General features: G+C 45.6%; 1 protein-coding gene across 3 annotated transcripts in view; it reads right to left on the bottom strand.

Moving 5' to 3' along the window:
• The window catches only part of cdkal1 (CDK5 regulatory subunit associated protein 1-like 1), a 541005-nt gene that overhangs the window by 26600 nt on the left and 501590 nt on the right, over positions 1–12815 (bottom strand). The window lies entirely within an intron of this gene.

Here is a 12815-nt window from a genome sequence, read left to right as displayed (position 1 = left end):
AAATTATTACGGGATTGGACACGCTAGATGCAGGAAACATGTTCCCGATGTTGGGGGAGTCCAGAACCAGTGGCCACAGTTTAAGAATAAGGGGTAGGCCATTTAGAGCTGAGATGAAAAAAAGCTTTTACACACAGAGAGTTGTGAATTTGTGGAATTCTGTGCCTCAGAAGGCAGTGGAGGCCGATTCACTGGATGCATTCAAAAGAGAGTTAGATAGAGCTCTTAGGGCTAGCGGAATCAAGTGGTATGGGGAGAAGGCAGGAACGGGGTACTGATTGTGGATGATCAACCATGAACATATTGAATGGCGGTGTTGGCTCGAAGGGCCAAATGGCCTACTCCTGCATTATTGTCTATGTATCTTTGTATCCATACCAGGACAATTAACCTACAAACCTGTACGTCTTTGGTGAGAGGGAGGCAACCGAACATCTCGGAGAAAACGCACGCAGGTCACGGGGAAAACGTACAGACACCGTACAGACAGCCCCCGTAGTCAGGATCAAAACTGGGTCTCTGGCGCTGTAAGGCAGCAACTCTACCGCTACGTCACTGTGCAACCCAAATTAAGTTAACGAAGAAACTAAAGAACTAAATTAACCAAACTAAGAAACTAAATTATTTCTGAAGGGGAAAAGATTTAATAGGAATCTGAGGGGTAACTTTTTTGCACAAAAGGTGGTGGGTGTGTGCAACAAGCTGCCAGAGGAGGTAGTTGAGGCAGTGGGCCTATCCCAACGTTTAAGAAACAGTTAAGACAGGCATATGGATAGGATAGGTATGGAGGGATGTGGAACAAACACAGGCAGGTGAGAACTACTGTAGCTGGGACATATTGGCTGGTGTGGGCAAGTTGGGCCGAAGGGCCTGTTTCCACCTATATCACTCTATGACTCTACAAACCAATAATCTAAACTCTATCATATTCAAATACTAAGAGTCATCGGCTGAGATATTTCACTCCATATCCGGAGTTATTGGAACTTATCTGAAACGAAGTTATTTTTGATGCTTTGATTTAAAACGTTGTCTGTAGTGAATGCATAACATGTCAGCTGAACCTTTACATCCTGAGGAATGTATGATTCATGAGGTACATATGGTTTCATCTTCAATTGCACACCCTGCTCCACTTTCCACAGCTATCGCTTCTTTTTTTTTATTGACATGTTTAGGGTTGGTGTGGGCTGCAGTACATTAATGGGGACTTTTAGTGGGGCAGGTTATAAATAGTTCAGACACTCAGTCTCCGAGGCAAGGAAAAGGATATGCTCAGAAACAAGTTAGACATAACAAGCATCTTCACTTACAAATGAGTTTGTACAAATCTACAAATCATATATTTGCTGATGCTGCATTTTGTGAAAATATTGTTCAAATACAGAAACGAGCAGACCCAAAAAAATCATCCCCTCCTGACATTCTAAATCCTTGACAATAACTTCACCTTCATTCCAGGGCCCCCAGATAGTTTCTGTAGATTGGTTTTGATATTTTCTCTGCAATGGATTGTCCTTGCGAACCAATCAATATAGGATACACCGTCACTAAAATCAATAAACCTGTTAATGTAGCCCCAGTACGGACATGATTGTTGAAATCTGTTTTTTGGATTAGAAAGCTGAGTTTTTCAAATCATTGAAATGGAAAATGTTCATTCCCCCCCGCCCGCCCAGTGTAAAATCATTCATTATTAAGGTTTTCATTAGTCAAAAAAAAATAAATCAATTTTCTGAATTCAATCAGTTTCCACAGACACCTGTCCTGTCTGTCTGGATCTGCGATGAGGCTGAAGATTACAATCGGAAACTTGGCTGGCTGCATTGAAATGAGAAGTTGTACACCTCACGCTGTCAACCGTTGCAAATTGATAGCTTTTTACTTACACGGCACATTCAGCTAATCCTTCCGACGTTAAAACACTGCCCAACCCACCCCTGAGTTACAGTGCTGCCAGTGCGCTGTTGAAAGATGCAGTGGCTATTCCTCCTGACATCTTGGACACCATTTATTTCTCAACCGATGTCATCGTAGGGAGATCATCCCCTCATTTATCTTGGCGCAGTGCATATATTTATATAAATCTACCGTCGTGTGTGTATATACCTGCAAGGGTACATTTAACAATCGCACGCTTCTCATGGTTCGATCTTGATAACGTTGCCACACACCAGACACAGCGATTTAATTGAGTGCCACTGCCTTTAATAATGGATGTTATGTTTATAGCTACCAGCTTCTGTCAATTCCGATGTGCTTTCAGCAACGTAAAGCAACACACAACACTGCGCTGGAAACCTATTTGTGATGTTGCAGCTTGAGGGAACAACAGGACAGTGATGTACGGTGATGGAAGCAGAGAGAAACAATAGCAGGGAGTGGAGACGCCAGCTATGTCAGGGAGCTGGAAAGACACAGGCATTAGCCCTGCATTTGGAACAAATGGATGCATTCCTGAGGCATCAAGGTCAATGGGGAGGGTACAGGGGAGAGAAATGTGGCACTTGTGAAAGGAGACAGTGAAATTCTTGCGAGCTGCGGTCCCTGAAACCTATGATACATTAATGAGCCAGCTGGCTATGGTGAGCTCTCATATGCAGACATAATGAAAATTTTATGGTGACATTTTAAGTCAACTGCAGAGATTTTTGCATGTTGCAAATTTGTGCAACTCGGGGCTAAAGTAAATTGTTGGTGAGTATGTCCTCAGGTCTGACATTGGCAAAAAAGCTCCACTTTTCAGACATCAATTGAGCAAAAACACTTATTGTGTTGGCTGGTTGATGAGAGAATTCCATACAAATAATTTAATCCGAAGACTTAATAGGAATTTGAGGGGTAGCTTTTTCACACAAACTGGTGGGTGAATGGAACAAGTATGGAAGTAGTTGAGGCAGCTACTATCGCAACATTTAAGAAACATTTAGACAGGTACAGGTTTAGAGGGATATGTGGCAAATGCAGGCATGTGGGACTAGTGTAGATGGGACATGCTGGCCAGTGTGGGCAAGTTGGGCCAAAGTGCCTGTTTCCACACTGTAATTTTACGATGGGACCCGAGATTTTGAGGTTGCTTTACTTTTCTGGAATTTCTGGAGTCTGAATGCCAGGAAATCAAAAAAAAGTGATGGTATTCCCTTTCCCAAAATGTTTGAAGTGACATGGACACAATTACTCAACTCAATCATGTCCACACCTATCCATGTTTTCCAGAGATGCTGCCTGTCCTGCAGATTCACTCCTGCACTTTGTGCATTTTTTTTGTACACCAGCACCTGCAGTTCCTTATTTCTACTCTGCCCTCACCATTGTCTGTTCAAGCAACTGATTGAAGCCATGGTTGCTCAAGGAACCGTGATAGTTTACCAGATACATTGTCCAGGTACATTGTTCAGGGTAAAATCATCTCTGAGGTACGGAGGACATTCCTGAAGTTTAGTTTAGTTTAGAAATACAGCACGGAAACAGGCCCCTCGGCCCTCCGACTCCGCAACGACCAGCGATCCCCGCACATTAACACTATCCCACACGCACTCGGGACACACTGGGGACAATTTACACTTATACCAAGCCAATTAACCGACAAACCTGTACGTCTTTGGAGTGTGGTAGGAAACCAAAGATCTCGGGGAAAGCCCACAAGGTCATGGGGAGAACGTACAAACTCCGTTCAGACAGCACCCATAGTTAGGATCGAACCCGGGTCTCCGGCACTGCAAGTGCTATATTATATGATGCTGCATTATGCACAATGCTAATTGCAAATGGAAGTCATGGAGAGATATTACATGATGCTGCATTATGCACAACGCTAATTGCAAATGGAAGTCATGGAGAGGTATTGCAGGGAAAAAGGTCTTTTAGCCTACTGTGACAACGCTGACCATTCTGCCTTAATCCCATTTTTTATTCTACCCGTATTCCCATCATCTCTCCCACTACCACTCACCTATACACTAGCATCAATTTACAGTGGCCAATTACCCTCCCCACCCACATATCTTTCGGATAACCCACACCCAAGGTCCTGGCATCGTGAGACAATGGCTCCATTTGCTGCCTCACTGGGTCACCAATGACAACAAAAATTTTGAAGATAACTGAGATGCTTCATATAGTTTCCTCCAGTCACTGTTACAGTTACAGCTTAGTTGATTGTCACGTGTACTGAGGTACAGTGAAAAGCTTTTGGTGCATGCTATCCAGTCAGCAGAAAGACAATACACAATTACAATCGAGCCATTTACAGTGTATAGATCATAGTTAAAGCAAGAAATGTTGCTATAGGAGTAGAGATTTAAGAGCGTGGAGCGATTGTAATCTGTGATTGTAGATCTACTTCTGTGGCTAGCACGCAAATAGTCACCTGGGTTGGGCACCATCTTGGAAGCAAAACTGACTAAATAGTACAAGGCATTAGGAGTTCATCAGTCTGAAGAAGGGTCTCGACCCGAAAAGTCACCCATTCCTTCTCTCCTGAGATGCTGCCTGACCTGCTGAGTTACTCCAGCATTTTGTGAATAAAGGCATTAGGAGTAGTAATTAAGTTAATTTTCAGGGATTAAGCTAACCAGACGAATTCAAATCAAAACCTTTCTATGTACCTTGCTAATAAAGAATCATTTCAGAAAAAACAAATCATAGTATACATCTTAAGTAAATGCAAATATCAATACTGAACGGTTAGAGTGATGTAATGGTTAAACTGCTGGATTAGTAAGTAGATTTCTGGATCAATGATCCAGAAAGTCAAGTTCTAATCCCACCAGAGCAGTTGGTCAATTTAAATTCAAGCAATTATTTTTAAAAATCGAGTCTCAGTGAAGGTAACCATGAAACTACTGGATTGTTGCAGAAACCAATCTGGTTCGCTAATACCTTTCAAGGAATTAAATTTGCCATCGTCATCGGTTCGATGTGGCTGACTCTTAACTGCCTCCTCAGCTCACAGGCAACCAGGGATGGACAATAAATGCCAAGGGTGTTCACACCCCATCAACAAATAAATTAAAAAAAATACACATTAGCCCAGATCCTGATTGAGAATGATCAGCCATGATCACATTGAATGGCGGTGCTGGCTCGAAGGGCCGAATGGCCTCCTCCTGCACCTATTGTCTATTGTCTATTGTCTGACTATGGGTGCTGTCTGTACGGAGTTTGTATGTTCTCCCTGTGACTGCATGGGTTTACTCTGGGTGCTCCGGTTTCCGCTCATGCTCCAAAGACGTACAAGTTTCTAGGTTATCATAACCTAGTTCTAAGTGATTCTATTCTAAGTGATAGTAGAATTAGGCTATTCGGCCCATCAAGTCTACTCTGCCACTCAATCATGGCTGATCTATCTCTCCCTCCTAACCCCATTCTCCTGCCTTCTCCCCCTAATGTCTGACACCTGTACTAATCAAGAATCTATCTGTCTCTGCCTTAAAAATATCCACTGACTTGGCCTCCACAGCCTTCTGTGGCAAAGAATTCCGCAGATTCACCACCCTCTGACTAAAGAAGTTAATTGGCTTCTTTTGGGTTAATTAGCTTTGGTAAAAATTGTAAATTGTTCCGAGTAGGATAGTGCTAGTGTAGGATGCAAAACTGAGATAACATGGAACTAATGTACGGGTGGTCGTTGGTATGCACGGACTCGGTGGCCCAAAGGGTCTGTTTCCACGTTGACAATAGACAATAGGTGCAGGAGGAGGCCATTCGGCCCTTCGAGCCAGCACCGCCATTCAATGTGATAATGGCTGATCATTCTCAATCAGTACCCCGATCCTGCCTTCTCCCCATACCCCCTGACTCTGCTATCCTTAAGAGCTCTATCTAGCTCTCTCTTGAATGCATTCAGAGAATTGGCCTCCACTGCCTTCTGAGGCAGAGAATTCCACAGATTTACAACTCACTGAGTGTAAAAGTTTTTCTTCATCTCCGTTCTAAATGGCCTACCCCTTATTCTTAAACTGTGGCCCCTGGTTCTGGACTCCCCCAACATTGGGAACATGTTTCCTGCCTCTAACGTGTCCAACCCCTTAATAATCTTATATGTTTCGATAAGATCCCCTCTCATCCTTCTAAATTCCAGTGACATAGTCATACAGCACAGAAACAGGCCCCCGGCCCGATCTGTCCAAGTCGATCAAGATGTCCAATCTGCATTAGTCCCACCTACCTGTGTTTGGCCCATATCCCTCCAAACCTGACCTATCCATGTACCTGTCTAATTGCTTCTTAAATGTTGCGATAGTCCCTGCCTGAACTATCTCCTCCGGTAGCTCATTCCGTATGCAAACCACACTTTGCGTGAAAAAGTAATAGATTCCTACAAAGTCTTTGCCCCTTCACCTTAAACCTATGCCTTCTGGTTCTCGATTCCCCCACTCTGGACAAGACACTGTGTATCTACCTGATGTATTCCTCTCATGATTTTATATACCTCTATAAATTCACCTCTCATCCTGCTGCGCCCCAAGGAATAGTCCTAGCCTACTCAACCTTCTCCATAGCTCAGACCCTCGAGTTCTGGCAACATCCTTGTAAATTTTCTCTCTACCCTCTCCAACTTAACAACATCTTTCCTATAACATGATGCCGAGAACTGAACACGATACTCTAAATGCGCCTCCCAACTTCTGTGCTCATCAATTCATCCAGGTTTCCGTGTGTAAAATTACATAAACAATAAATATTTTGTTTAATCTATTTAAAACAAATTCTGAATACATTCTGATGGATGGTCTAGCACATTCTGCAGCAGGGCAAACTGTGCAAGTGCTGGGGAGCCTCAACAAACACTTAAGAGTCATAGAGTGATACAGTGTGGAAACAGGGCCATCGCTTAACTTGCCCACACCGGCCGACATGTCCCAGCTACATTAGTCCCAGAGGAGGAGGAGCCAGCACTGCCCTCGCAGCTGCGGCTTGCCTGCAGTCCGTTTGTCTTTTTTGTTGTTTTTGTCTGAATTGTAGTTTAGATATGATGTAGTGTTAGTGGGTGTGTGTTATGTGGGGTGGTGGGGGGCGGGGGGGGGGGGGACTGTAAAAGTGTCTCTCCCGAACGGAGACCCGACCTTTGTTTTCTGTGTCGTGTCTCCGTTCCTGCTGCGGCCTACCACCGGCCAAGCACCTGGAGCTGGCGGCCTCCGGCTGGGACCACCTGGGGCTCTGGTTCGCAGAGCCCGCGGCCCGGACTCACCACCTGCGGCGCTGGCTGCCTTCGGAGGCTGCGGGAGCGGCTGCGACTCGTCTCCGGATGCTTCGGCGCGGGCCGCCTGGACGTCGGAAGCCCGCAGGCCCCTGTGTGGGGGCCGACATCGGGAGCTCCGGCAGCGACAGCGTCTTCGCCCACCCCGAATCGCGGGGTTTGGGTCGGCCCGCCACGGACCCTTCACCGTCCGGCGCGGCCTGGAACAGGCTGCGGGATTTTTCTCCGCCCGGCGCGGCGCTTCAATGTCGGGAGCCCCGACCGCCCCGATGTGGCAACTCCAACAGCCTGACCGCGAGAGAAGACGGCAGGGGAAGAGAAAAGACATTCTGGCCTTCCATCACAGTGAGGAGGGGACTGGAGGAGACTCACTGTGATGGATGTTTCTTTTGTTTGGTTTATGGTTGTATGTGTTATTGCATTTTTATGCTTATTCTTATTGGTCTTATTGTTGAACTGCGGGTAATTTTTCATTTCACTACACATTTATGTGTATGTGACAAATAAATTGACTATTGACTATTGACCTGACTGCCCTTGGTCCATATCCCTCCAAACCTGTCCTATCCATGTACCTGTCTAACTGTTTCTTAAACGTTGGGATAGTCCCAGCCTACATCCTCTGGCAGCTTGTTCCATACACCCACCACCCTTTGTGTGAACAAGTTACCCCTCACATTCCTATTAAATATTTTCTCCTTCACCTTGAACCCATGTCCTCTGGCACTCTTGCTCCACTGTTGAAGCCGACCTGCATTCTAGTGGTGGAGTGAAGCCAGGAAACCACTGGCGCTGCCTGCCCAGGGATTTCCACAACCAAGCAGGAATCTTTAGACCCCGACAGTCCTTTCAGGTTAGGCAGAGATGCACTTGCAATGTAGACTGAGCGATCGTTTCGCTGAACACCGTCGCTCAGTCCATCTGGACCTACCTGATCTTCCAGTTGCCAAACACTTTAATTCCCCTACCCATTCCCCACACTGACCTTTCTGTCCTAAACCTCCTCCTTGTCAGAGTGAGGCCAAATGCAAATTGGAGGAACAGCACCTCACATTTCGCTTGGGAAGCTTACAGCCCAGTGGTATGAATCTTGATTTCTCCAACTTCAAGAAACCCAGGCATTCCCTCTCTCTCCAACCTTCCCCCACCCAAGTCACACCAGCGTCTCGCTCTCACCTAGCAAACAACTAACAATGGCCTGTTTCCTTTATCAGCGTTACTTTTTTTTTGCATATCTTTTGTTCATTTGCATATCTTTCGTTCATTTGCTCTGTATCTCTCTACATCACTGTCTAGATCCCCCGTTTCCCTTTCCCCTGACACTAGTCTGAAGAAGGGTCTCGACACGAAACGTCACCCATTCCTTCTCTCCAGAGATGCTGCCTGTCCCGCTGAGTTACTCCAGCCTTTTGTGTCTATCTTTAAAAATAATGCCTGCCTATTGCTTCAAGCCAGCCAGCCAGCCCTGTTGTTGGGGGATGTGTGGTGAGGTGAGAGGGGGGTGGGGGAAAGAAAGCCACGAGGGATTAGCTGGAAATTGAAGGCAGTCAGGCTCCCAATACTGCTTGATTAGCAGAACAAAAAGGAAGCCTCAGCCTTTCAACATGGGGCAATGCATCTCATTACAGACAACTGAATCGCAATTGCTCTGCCCCCCACCATGAATAAGGCCCACATGATTTAAAAGGGGTTTGAAACAGGGTCAGTTTAATGTACTTTTTTCGGCCTCCTGTGCATGCTTCAGGGTGAATGGCGCACACACTGAAACCGATGCACTTGTTTTTAATGGCTTAATTAGGATACAGTGCGCCGTTACCCTGCTGCTCCCATGTAATTTTGCCCCAGTCAAACGCATGAGGGTTCAGTGTAGAGGACTCCTGCAGCGCTGTGACTGTTCACTGCTCCTGTAAATAAGAGGGTGCAGTGGCTCAGAAGGTTACTTCCAATGCCATATGGCTGCATCGCAGCAGAATCACCGAGGAATTGCATGAGAACAAAGTCGGGGATTAATTAAATGTGATCAATGTGACACTAATGTTTAATGTTATTTCTTAAATGCGCATGAAACAGAAATGAGCTTGAGCCTTCTTAGAATATTTTGTTCCCGACAAACAGATATGAAAAATGCCTTAGAGAAATGTATTCACATTATTTCAACAGTCAAATATATCGTGAGGAAGTAGCAGGGAGCAGCATGTGTTGGAAATATCACCATCTTTAGATAATTTTTCATAGTCTTGGGCATCCTGAGGTGCTTTGTCGTCAATAAGGCATTTTGCAAGAGTCTGCTCGAGGAGTCCTATGTTTAGTTTAGTTTAGAGAAACAGCGCGAAAACAGGCCATTCGATCGACTGAGTCCGCACCGACCAGCGATCCCCTACACACGTATTCTACACACACGAGTGATAATCTACATTTATACCAAGCCAATTAACCTACAAACCTGTACGTCTTTCGAGTGTGGGAGGAAACCGGAGCACACGGGGAAAACCCACACAGGTCACGGGGAGAATGTACTAACACCGTACAGATAAGCACCCGTAGTCAGGATCGAACCCAGGACTCGGGTCTCTGGCCCTGTAAGGCAGAAGCTCTACCGCTGCACCATCGCTCTAGGTGTTTTGAAGTTAGAATTAGAACATGGAACATAGCACAGGAACAGGCCCTTCGGCCCACAATGCCTGTGCCGAACATGATGCCTTGTTAAACTAATCTCCTCTGCCTGCACATGTTCCATATCAAGTCAAGAGTGTTTAATTGTCATAACTACTGAAAACGGAACAATGAAATTCTTACATGCAGCAGCATATCAGGTTTGTAAACACAGCATTCATAAATAACATAATAAACAAGGTCAATAAATTAAAAATAAATTGAGGCAGCGAAATGGTAGAGTTGCTTCCTTACAGCGCCAGAGACTCGGTTCCGATCCTGACTACGGGTGCTGCCTGTACAGAGTTTGCACATTCTCCCTGTGACTTGCATGGGTGTTCTCCGAGATCTTCGGTTTCTACTCACACTTCAAAGTCCTACAGGTTTGTAGGTTAATTGGCTTGGTATAAAATGTAAATTGTCCCTTGTGTGTAGGATAGTATTCATGTGCGGGGATCGCTGGTTGGTGCGGACTCGTTGGGCCAAAGGGCTGTATCTCTAAACTAAACTAAAACCAAACTGAAACCCTGAAGACCCGAGTGCAACCAGGACAGTTCACAGTTGGCGTTTGTGGTGTTCACGAGCCTGATGCTTGTTGGGAAGAAGCTGCCCCTGAACCTGGAGGTCATGGTTTACAGACTCCTAAACTTCTTGCTGACAGCAGGGGTGAAATAAGAACATGGCAGGGTGATGTGGGTCTTTGATGAATACTGGCTGCCTTTCTGAGGCAGCAACTCTTGTAGATCCTATAGGGACTGTAGCAAAGGCAGGCAGAATCAATGAGAAGGAATTGGGAGTCCTCGGAATCAATGATACAATAGACAATAGACAATAGGTGCAGGAGTAGGCCATTCAGCCCTTCGAGCCAGCACCGCCATTCAATGCGATCATGGCTGATCACTCTCAATCAGTACCCCGTTCCTGCCTTCTCCCCATACCCCCTCACTCCGCTATCCTTAAGAGCTCTATCCAGCTCTCTCTTGAAAGCATCCAACGAACTGGCCTCCACTGCCTTCTGAGGCAGAGAATTCCACACCTTCACCACTCTCTGACTGAAAAAGTTCTTCCTCATCTCCGTTCTAAATGGCCTACCCCTTATTCTTAAACTGTGGCCCCTTGTTCTGGACTCCCCCAACATTGGGAACATGTTTCCTGCCTCTAATGTGTCCAATCCCCTAATTATCTTATATGTTTCAATAAGATCCCCCCTCATCCTTCTAAATTCCAGTGTATACAAGCCCAATCGCTCCAGCCTTTCAACATACGACATGAAAGGGACAAAGCAAAGACTACCAGACATAACATGGGGAGGGGGAGATGGAAGATTCAAAGCTCAGAAGGTTTGGGCAGCAGCAGAATCATAATAATGAATGATGCCTAGATTAGGGGGTATTAACTATAGGGTTGGTCAGACTTGGATTGTTTTCCCTGAAATGCTGGAGGTTGAGGGGAAACCTGCTAGAAGTTATGTAAAATTACGAGGGGCATAGATAACATAGACATTCAGGACCTTTTTCCAAGGATGGAAAAATCAAATACCACAGGGTTTAGCATGAAGGTGAGAAGGGCAAAGTATAAAGCAGATGTGCGTGGCAAGTATTTTTATTCAAAGGGTGGTGAATGCTGGAACGCGCTGCCGGGGGTGATGGTGGAGACAGATACAATAGTGCCATTTAAGAGACATTTGAATAGGCATATGGATATGCAGGATGCAGGGAATGGAAGGATATGGATTATGTGCAGGCAGTTAAGGGTGAGTCTTGGCATCAAGTTCAGCCCAGAAGTGTGGACCAAAGGGTCATAGAGTCAGAGAGTGATATAGTGTAGAAATAGGCCCTTCAGCCCAACTTGCCCACACTGGCCAATAATATCCCAGCTACACTAGTCCCACTTGCGTGCGCTTGGTCCATATCACTCCAAACCTGTCCTATCCATGTACCTGTCTAACTTTTTCTTAAATGATGGGATAGTCCCAGCCTCAACTACCTCCCCAGGCAAGTTGTTCCGTACACCCACCACCATTTGTGTGAAAAGGTTACCCCTCAGATTCCTATTAGATCTTTTCCACTTCACATTGAACCTAAATCCTCTGGTCCTTGATTCCCCTACTCTGGGCAAGAGACTCTGTGCATCTACCCGACCTATTCCTCTCATGATTTTGTACACCTCTTTTAGATCACCCCTCATCTTCCTGCGCTCCATGCAATAGCGACCCGGCCTACTCAACCTCTCCCTGTAGCTCACACCCTCTAGTCCTGGCAACATCCTCGTAAATCTTTTCTGAACTCTTTCAAGCTTGACAATATCTTTCCTACAACGTGATGCCCAGAGCTAAACACAATATTCTAAATGCGGTCTCACCAACGTCTTGTACAACTGCAACATGACCTCCCAAATTCTATGTTTCTACGCGGTACTGTGCTGTGAATAGGGCACAGAAGGACAGATTCAATGTGTGAGGGTGTCAGAGAGGGGCATGATCAATGTTGGGGCATGAGATCAGTAAAATACCGTGGGTATGCAAGCAAGCATAGTTTGCAAGCATGTATGCAAGCAACAAATTTCACTGTGATTTGTCACATGTGACAATAAAGTAGTCAATTCAATTCAATTCAATTCAAAATCAGTGCACGGAAATACAATAACAACTATAGTATTGTGATTGGGTGCAACAACATTTAAAGGACTTTTGGACAGGTACATGGGTGGAAGGTTTAGAGGGATAAGGACCAATGGCAGGTGGGACTAGCACAGATGGGGCACCTTGGTTGGCACGGGCAAGTTGGACTGCAGGGTCTGTGTCTGGGCTTTGTGACTCCATATGCTGTGGGTCAGGGAGGGGAAAAATCAGTGAAGGAGCATGGGCTTCACATGGCAAAGAATCAGCAGCAAGATCAGTCCAAAAGTAGACTGGGTCTTGTCCATCTCCTGAAGAGGGTTAGGGTTAGGGTTGGGCCTATTG

Source organism: Rhinoraja longicauda, chromosome 2, assembly GCF_053455715.1.
Source record: "Rhinoraja longicauda isolate Sanriku21f chromosome 2, sRhiLon1.1, whole genome shotgun sequence".
Taxonomy (NCBI): domain Eukaryota; kingdom Metazoa; phylum Chordata; class Chondrichthyes; order Rajiformes; family Arhynchobatidae; genus Rhinoraja; species Rhinoraja longicauda.
Note: the sequence above shows the minus strand (reverse complement) of the source record. Positions and strands in the feature narration are given on the sequence as shown.